This window comes from Temnothorax longispinosus, chromosome 12 (assembly GCF_030848805.1).
Source record: "Temnothorax longispinosus isolate EJ_2023e chromosome 12, Tlon_JGU_v1, whole genome shotgun sequence".
NCBI classification, from domain to species: Eukaryota; Metazoa; Arthropoda; class Insecta; order Hymenoptera; family Formicidae; genus Temnothorax; species Temnothorax longispinosus.
Window position 1 is genome coordinate 4,846,962 of NC_092369.1, and position 8,876 is coordinate 4,855,837.

The 8,876-nt window shown below is 38.5% G+C and overlaps 1 pseudogene; it reads right to left on the reverse strand.

Moving 5' to 3' along the window:
• Nucleotides 1-2,720: 2,720 nt before the first annotated feature.
• Nucleotides 2,721-7,886, reverse strand: LOC139822712 (uncharacterized; annotated as a pseudogene).
• Between the last annotated feature and the right edge of the window lie 990 nt (nucleotides 7,887-8,876).

The following is an 8,876-nucleotide window of genomic DNA, read 5'->3' on the forward strand; positions in this document are numbered from 1 at the left end:
CCGCGCCGATTTAATTTCGTTCCCAGCTCTGCCTTTTCCGAGATCTCTACTTTCAAATTTCCGCGAAAAACTATTCGCTTGGATGACTTTTATTGCCATGGCCCTCTCTATGGCGGCTCTCAAGGAAGTTAATCCCTCTAACTGAAGAGTTCGTTTTACGAAACCGTCAGAAAGCGCCGCAACGAACTGGGCGCACGCAATCTTATCCCGCACCTCGGCCGAGCATTCCGAATAGGCCAAACGCGCTAAACGTTCTAAATCCGCTCCAAAACGGGCAGATCTTCTCCGGGTTTTTGTCTCCGATTAGTGAACTGGGTGTAAAACGTTTGAGACATATGCGCTTCGCCAAAACGCAACTCTAACCTAGCCTCTAATTCAGAATAGCGAAGGCTCCCGAATTCGGTTACCCCATCCAATACGGCACGCGCTTTCCCTCTTAAGCTCGAGGCTAAAGCCACGGTTCTCGAAGATTCCTCCCAGCCATTCGCTTGCGCAATTAAATTAAACTGTGCTAAATATTCGCGCAGAGGAACACTCCCGTCGAACGTGTCGGGCTTTAATTTATAACCGAGCGACGTCTCACTCGAACCTCCACACGCGGTGCGCCCCGCACACGAGCCCTCGCCCGTGCCCATCACACGCAGCGGCTCGACCGAATTTCCGCACGCGGCGCGCCCCGCACACGCGCCCTCACCCGCACCTATCTCACGCGTCTCTTCATTCGGAATTTCGCCGCGAGAAACATTATTGGAGGGACTTAGCTGATGTACGGCAAGTTGCTCCTGAAGACGTGCCACCGCAGCGTCGCGTTCCTTCAGGCGAGCCTCCAACTTGCTGCGGAAAAGCTGTTGCTCCTGCTGCTCCAGCCGTCGCTCCTGGCGCAGCTTTTGAAGCTCCAAGTAGACAGCTTCGAAAGCGCCCGCCTCTGCCTCCGTCGCCCCCGCATCCTGCGGATGGATCGCGCCCGCCTCCGTTGTTGCCGACGCCGCGGCCTGCAAACGGGTCCTCGGCGGGGTGTGCGTGGTCGTCATCCTGTTCGGGATACTGTGTTCGTCGCCTCGTATCCCGGACGAGCCCCCAAAATGTTACGCTCGTCGAGTAAGCTCGTCGCCGTAACACTATCGAGCACTCCACACTCGCGCACGTATTTCGCAGAACTCGCGAAAGGAAAGAGAACTCAAAAGAACTTAAGAAATACGTTTATTTCAAGCTCGTAAAACAGAACGCGTGCGGATTCCAAAAATCCGCCAGACCAAAAATCAATAAATCCATCAACAAACTCCCGTTGTCAAGGAGCGCGCTTCACAGCTTTCCGCGACTTCTCTACACAGTGTCCAGCACGGGCGTAACAATATATATATATATTTAAGTATAAAATATATGTAGGTTTAAGGTAATTTTTTAGGTATATTGGATATATTTAGAGATAAGAAAACATTTATATTACATGTCTTCTATTTGTTTCAATACATGCTACATAGTCCATACAAGTAATTTGTTAATTTGGAGACTAATTGGTACTTATAAAACGCATTTATTGAAACATAAATAATGGAAACAACATTAGAGTTAACATTAATAATGGAATATCATTGAAAACATAGTTTATTTAAATTATGGTGCTACATTGTGTTTAATAAACTTTTTTATAAAATAAAACATTGCACGATAAAATCACACAAAACTTACTTTTGCTCTTATCTATGCCCCAACATATATATATTTTTATTACATATATATGTATATTAAACATATACTTTGTCTTCAAATATATCACGCATATCATAAAAAAATAATGGAAAAAACCTTATTTTTGTCTCCTTTTTAAGTACAGTTCTAAGAGAACTTAAAGAAGAAAGAATAGAGAGATCATTCTTATCTAGACTAATATAAAAATAAACGAACAAATTCATCATTGTAAATATAAGTATTTCTCACAGCACACATAATAGTCCGGGAGCCAGCTGCCATTTTAAGTGAATCATTTAAAAAAATTTGAGATTTTCGGCTAGTGTTCAATTCGGTCTGCTAATAAACGAAGTGAACGTCAGCTTCCATGGTAGCGGTGGGTGTTGCCGCGGCAGCCACCCACACACGTATAATTATAATAAAAATAAACCGACATAAAGAAAGCTGAGATTTTGTTTGTACGTTTATTATGATCTAAATAAACGGAAAATAATAGTCAGCTGACTTCATGGTGGGGGGTTGTACGTCAGCTTCTTGCCCAAACATGCGAAAAATATGCGCTAAGTAAACTTATACTAAGAAAGCTGAAATTTGGGGAAGTTATAGTCGACTTTAACAGTTTCACGAAAATAATTGTCCGCTGAGCTTTTCGCGGTGGAAAAGTGCTCAGCTGACGACTGAAAGATACGGGGCGCGGGCGCGTGGCATTCTCTACTGCATCAGCTGAGCACTTTTCCACTGCAAAAACCTCAGCGGACAATTATTTTCGTGTAACTGTTACAGATAACTATAAGTTTACAAAGTTTTAGCTTTCTTGGTTTCAGATAACTTGATTTTTATTAATAAAACGGTGCGTATATGCGCGCGGGCGCGTTGCGCCTATCTCACGGCATCAGCTGCTTCTCTCTCACGCTAAATTATGCTATTAATTATATTCAAATATGTAATTATATTTAACGCATTTATTGACAAAAATAATTTTTAATTTACGTTTTTTTTTTTAAATACGTATGAGGTATGACATTTACTCTTCAGTCTTCCTCATCATCGCCCTCAAACTCTTGCTCGCTTTCGTGGTCGCTGTAATCCATATCGATCATCGGCGTCCGATCCTCATCATCTGTAAGCAAATATAATAAATAATATATTGTTACATAAAAAATAATCGCATAAAAAAGTTTTTTAATTTCGTTTTATAATTTTAATACATATATAATATAATAATATAATAACGCAAGAGCAAAATTTTGAAATTAATTAGAATATTATTTATAAAAAGTGTTCACGTTATAATAAAAAATTGTTTTAATTATTTCTAAACTGTATTTTTAAATTAAAAACAAAACTAATCTAAAAATTACACTTGAATAAAGAAATAGTGAAGTATAATTCTGACCTGCAGTACTTTCTTTTTCTTCCTCGATGGTAATATCGCCAAGAGAAGGGGGTAGCTGATCGCCGTCGAACCATTTGAATAAAAATTTGTTGTCCTCTTCTCTCCAGCCGTAATCAGTCGGGTGCAATTCAGTTGGAACAGCAAGATGTGCATGGGCCCAAATATTAGCGATGTACGTCGTCCGAAGCAAATGTTGGTGTAGTTCGATTTTGCAAGGCGGTAGAGCTGACCCGTCTATATTTTTTGCTGGCAGACGAAATATGTCATCGTTGTCCAAGATGTTGTACGTTTTGAAAAACATAGCAGCTCTTGCTTCGTTTACACTGTTAATTTTTTTAAAATTGTATAGTCGGCAAACATATTCTTCAATTGTTGTAAACGTGCTCTCCAAGTTTCCGTCAGATGCGTTACTTAGTTTAATGAAACTATCAATGTATACTGCAGAGTTATGTAATAATTTGTAGGGACGGCTTTTCCCTTTCTTGAAAAAGGAAGGATTATAATCGCAGCCAGTGAAGGCATGGAAAGCCGGCAGTGCTCCGCTCAGTTGAGGGCCTAATTTTTTATATAATTCGCTGATATTTATAAAGCGTTGTTTATTGCCGACACCGACTTCCATAGATATTTCAATCTTACGATTACTTATAACGCTTATGTTGCCGAGCATTATGACGGCCACATCAGTGTCAGAGCATCTAATTGTTACATGCGCGTCGTAATCGATGTGACAGACGTGATAAACGATTTTTGTGTCGGCTTCTTCGTGCACCGGGCAGCTTACAGATTGATCGATTGTTTTCTCTACAACGCCATTGCGTACAACGTATTTGTAGCACTAATCGTAGTTAACATAAATAGTTTATCAACAATGAAAGGTGCTACGTGATCGAGTGTCCAGTGCACTAAAAGAAATTCAACCAGAGCTCGTTTGAAATTTATATTTTTCAAATCATTATTAAAATCGGTGTTGCGTATTTGCTCGGGTCCCTCGATGTGAAACTGTGCGACTTCCATTCCTCTCAAAGAGTGCTCGTTATCTTTTATTGATGGAAAAAGGTATCGATCAAAGGCGATTATTACAACTTTAGCTTCATTCGAGCAAAACATTTGAAGGATTTTGATCGATATATTTTCGTACTTTGCTGGAATGTCCCTCATTAGATGGAGCATAAAAAGCCATCGAAAACTTTAACGTCAGTGCGCTATGGAGTATGTGTTTCAATAATGTGCTGCTCGAGAACTTTCAATAATATTGCTTTATTTGTTTTGCAAATAGAACCATCTATGTGGCACATTGACAATGGCACCGGCGTTAGAGGATACAATAAAACTTTATCTATATCTAAAGTTTTTTTGAGAGATATGCATAGAAATTGCCCAAACAAATCACGTTGCATACGGAGTTCGACGACTTTTCCTGAAACTGACATTTTCTTTTTTTGAATGTTGTCAGTAAAGTTAAGAATTTTGTTTTTCTTGATAGAATTTTCAAACCTTTTTTCATTTTCTACACATTCCGTAATAAATTTAAGTCTCTGTTTATTACCCATTGTTTCAACATTTAATAAAAAACTCTCAATTTCTTCTTTAGCTGTTTGTCCTGTCGAAATATTGAATAAATAATTTTTATCCAATTCGGCTGAAAACGGATTAATATTTTGTTTAATGTGAGAAAGAAAATCTTGAAGCTGTTGCGAACTTTTTTCAATCCTGCTCTTTTGCAGGTCGGCCGTTATGTCTTGACCTTTTCTCAGTCCTGTCTCACTCATTATAAAACTAATGATTGTTGATCTTAAGGTGTGGCTTTTGCACCACCGTTGTCTTGCAGAAATAGAGTTTGTTGTGTGACTTATACCTGTGAGCTTATTGGCAGCATCAGCGTTTATCGTCTGTTCCAGGGTTAAATCAATCGGTTGTCTTGAACTTGGTTTGTTAGTTCTCTTCACACCGAATGATCCCTTTTCGAATTGTTCTCTTAATCCTGGATGAGTTTGATCGACTTTTATCAAATTATCATAATATTTTACTAGATAACGTGCGTAGTTTTGTTGATTGAAAGCAAAAAATAGGTTTGCTATTTTTGGCAAAATAGATGTAAATAGTTCAAAATTTCCAGTTCGTATGCTTGCACTCAGTGTTAAATAATATTCTATAAAGGTAATATACATCATATAAAACTGCGGAGTTTTGCCATGATCTCCGTTCAGTGTTTGCTGCTTGAATTCTTCATAGTTATTGAATAAATCTAGTAAATCGCGTTCTTGTATACATGGTTTATCAGATCTTGTTTTTTGATATTCAACTAAATACATTTTCATTTCTTCACTACATACAGTATTATGCAGGTTTAAATATTGTTCAAAATGCAAAATTTGCAAAGCCAATGATACGTTTGGATGTAATCTTTTGCATCTGTTGAAGTGTTTTCCTGCAATGTAACTGTTTACAGATCCGTTCGCCAGCATTTGCGAATTCACCATTACATTCGTAAGACCGCAGTTGTCAATTACCAACAGCCTTAAAGTACACCATCATGATGTGAAAAGCCCCAAGGTGAATAAATAAATCATCATAAACCGGTTTATCGGTGCACTGTATTTGAAGTGCAATTTTAGCGATAGCGAGATCATACGTGACTTGCATGTACTTTTCGCCGCATTCCCTAGCGATCTGTTGACTCTGCTTCATAGTTTCTACAACAACTGATTTGTCTGTTGGCGAAGCGTTGATTGTTGTTAAATAACTAAGGGTTTGCGTTGGAGCTCTGTCGTCGTAAATTAAACTATTAAAGCCAACCCACATTGGTGTCTTAGGTATTTGAAGGTGGTGAGAAAGCATAAAAACGAAATTTATTTGCCGCAACAATTCTAAATCCGGATTCAATAAATTTAATGATACATTTGCTGGCTGTAAATGTTCATAAAGTCTTGGTTTTTTTGTGTACGGTTGTAATTCGTGAGTAACTACCTCGAAAGACCGCCTTCGTCTTTTACCGCTCTCAGAAGGACCGGCTGTATTTGTATCGGTACTATCATCCTCATTGTCACTCTCAATAGAAGTATCTATAATATTTTGAAAAATAATTCCGACGGTATCGTGCAAAGTGCCGTGCCCGGATGACGTATCGACGTATCGATCAAAATTATTATATGCGACACCAGTGATTAGGTTTGGCAAACAATTTATACCTTCAGGACAAACGTCAGAACGCATGCTAGAAGTAAATGTGGCTTCTGTCTCAATGCCTTCAAGGCTTGTGTAACTGCAGCAATGCCCATATTGATTTATAATATTTACTATCTTTTTGCTGTTGGTTAAGCTTTTTAAAGTCATACCAAGACAAATATGCTTTGATGGTTTTATTTTTCCATTAGACACTGCGTATATGACGTCCTCAGAAAAAGATTTCGCTAATCGATTCCCACCGAGCTTGCGACGATACCTCGGCCCGCCGATTAAATTTAAATAAAAAAACATCAAACTATCTGGAATTTCACATTCTCCTTTAATTAAATCTGCGGAATTTATCTGATCCGGCAGTTTATTACGCTTTATATTCTGTATTTCTTGCCGCAAAATTAATGCTGCACGCATTAAAATTTCGTTTTTTTCAATTTCCTTAAATTGTCGCTTTACAATAACTTGTACGGTTTCACAAGTTTTTGGTTGTTGTGTGTGATAATAGATATTTTTCCTCGAAACGTTAATAAAATTCTATTTTTTAAGTGATACGGCTTTGTACTATATGTATCCGTATCTTCTTTATGTTCTTCTAAATAATCAACAAATATTGTGTTCAGAGACGAGAGAAAAAACGATTGATTCAATTTGACTATTTTTTCCGATATAAATTTACAAACTTCTTCGTATGCTGCAGAACGTACATTTCGAGTTCTATGCCATTCTGTCCTTTCTTTTTCTTTAATTTTCTTTGATGTACGTGAATTCTCATATGTGTTTCTACAAAAATTATGGTAAAACATCAACTTATATTCTGTGACTGCAAATCGTGTAATTTATCAATAAGTGCTATGTCGTCTAAATCTAACGCAAGTTGCCCTATGCGTATTAAAGATTTTTCATTTTCTACACGATGTAATGGTTGTTCCCGACCTTGGTGTTTTTTGCGATTTTTGTTGCAAAAAATACAGACAGGTTCTTTAGGTACGTTCTCACTTACGGAATCCTTGTTTTTGTCAACATTGGCATCCGCGCTTCCAGCAGCACCTACGTCGTCACAATCCTCACTTTTACTAACATCATCGCCTGGAGCATGATACTCGCTTCGAACGTTATCCTCGCCTTGATCGATGCCCTCGCCTTTGTCAGAAACCATGCCTTGAACTGCATCCTTGCTTTCGGCAGAAAACTCGCCTCGATCTACATCCTCACCTTGAACAGCAACCTCCTTTTGAATAGCACTGTCGTTTTGACTAAAAAATAATTACAGTTATACACGATATAAAAATCATCACGTTTGAATAGTAGCTACGTTCGAAAGTTACTTCGTTTTCAAGGGCACTGAAAATACTTACTCTCTTTCTGAAGATGAGGATGCTTGCTTATTTGGATCGTATCCTCTCTGCTTCGGCGGCAAAGCTGTGAAGCGGGCGTAGCAGTTACTGTGGTATTTCTGATAATTATCAACTTTTGCAGGCAATACAACGTCCGCCGAATGCAAACGATGTTCCTGCCGAATCTTTAATACAGTTAAACACTTGCTCAACGTATCTTCATTGAAACACTTTAATTTGCCACTTTTTTTGTGGCAAAATACACAGAAACTCAGAACATTGGACATTTTTGTTGTACATGTACTCTACTCAAGTATAACGGACACACTGGCTACAATTGTATTCGATCATAAAACTCCGGTGTTTATGAGCGTGTAGCCGAGACGAGGAAATACATCTCTGTATCCATAAATATTTACTTCTGGCATTTGCATGTGAAATGTTTATTATTTATAATATTATATATACGTATTTACTGTTTATATTGTCATGTAGACATATTTAAGGGTATAATTGAGCGTCAGAGATAAGCAGCTGAGTGCGATAGGCGCAACGCGCCCGCGCGCATATACGCACCGTTTTATTAATAAAAATCAAGTTATCTGAAACCAAGGTAAACTTATAGTTATCTGTAACAGTTACACGAAAATAATTGTCCGCTGAGGTTTTCTCAGTGGAAAAGTGCTCAGCTGATGCAGTAAAGGATGCCACGCCTACGCGCCCCGTATCTTTCAGTCGTCAGCTGAGCACTTTTCCACCGCGAAAAGCTCAGCGGACAATTATTTTTGTGAAACTGTTAAAGTCGACTATAACTTCCCCAAATTTCAGCTTTCTTAGTATAAGTTTACTCAGCGCATATTTTTCGCATGTTTGGGCGAGAAGCTGACGTACAACCCCCCACCATGAAGTCAGCTGACTATTATTTTCCGTTTATTTAGATCATAATAAACGTACAAACAAATGCTCAGCTTTCTTTATGTCGGTTTATTTTTATTATAATTATACGTGTGTGGGTGGCTGCCGCGGCAACACCCACCGCAAATGCGCAAGCTGACGGTCACTTCGTTTACTAGCAATACTAAATGAACCATACAGCAAAATCTTAGGTTTATTAATTTTGGTCATAAAAAATGGCAGCTGGCTCCCGGACTATAACTTATTATTACGGGAACTTGCACTTGTGTTCGCGTGCATATACAGATGATTGCACTTATCAAAAACGTGTCTTGAGTAAAAAAAAAGAAAAAAAGAAAGGAAAGATGAAAGATAATCCTCCG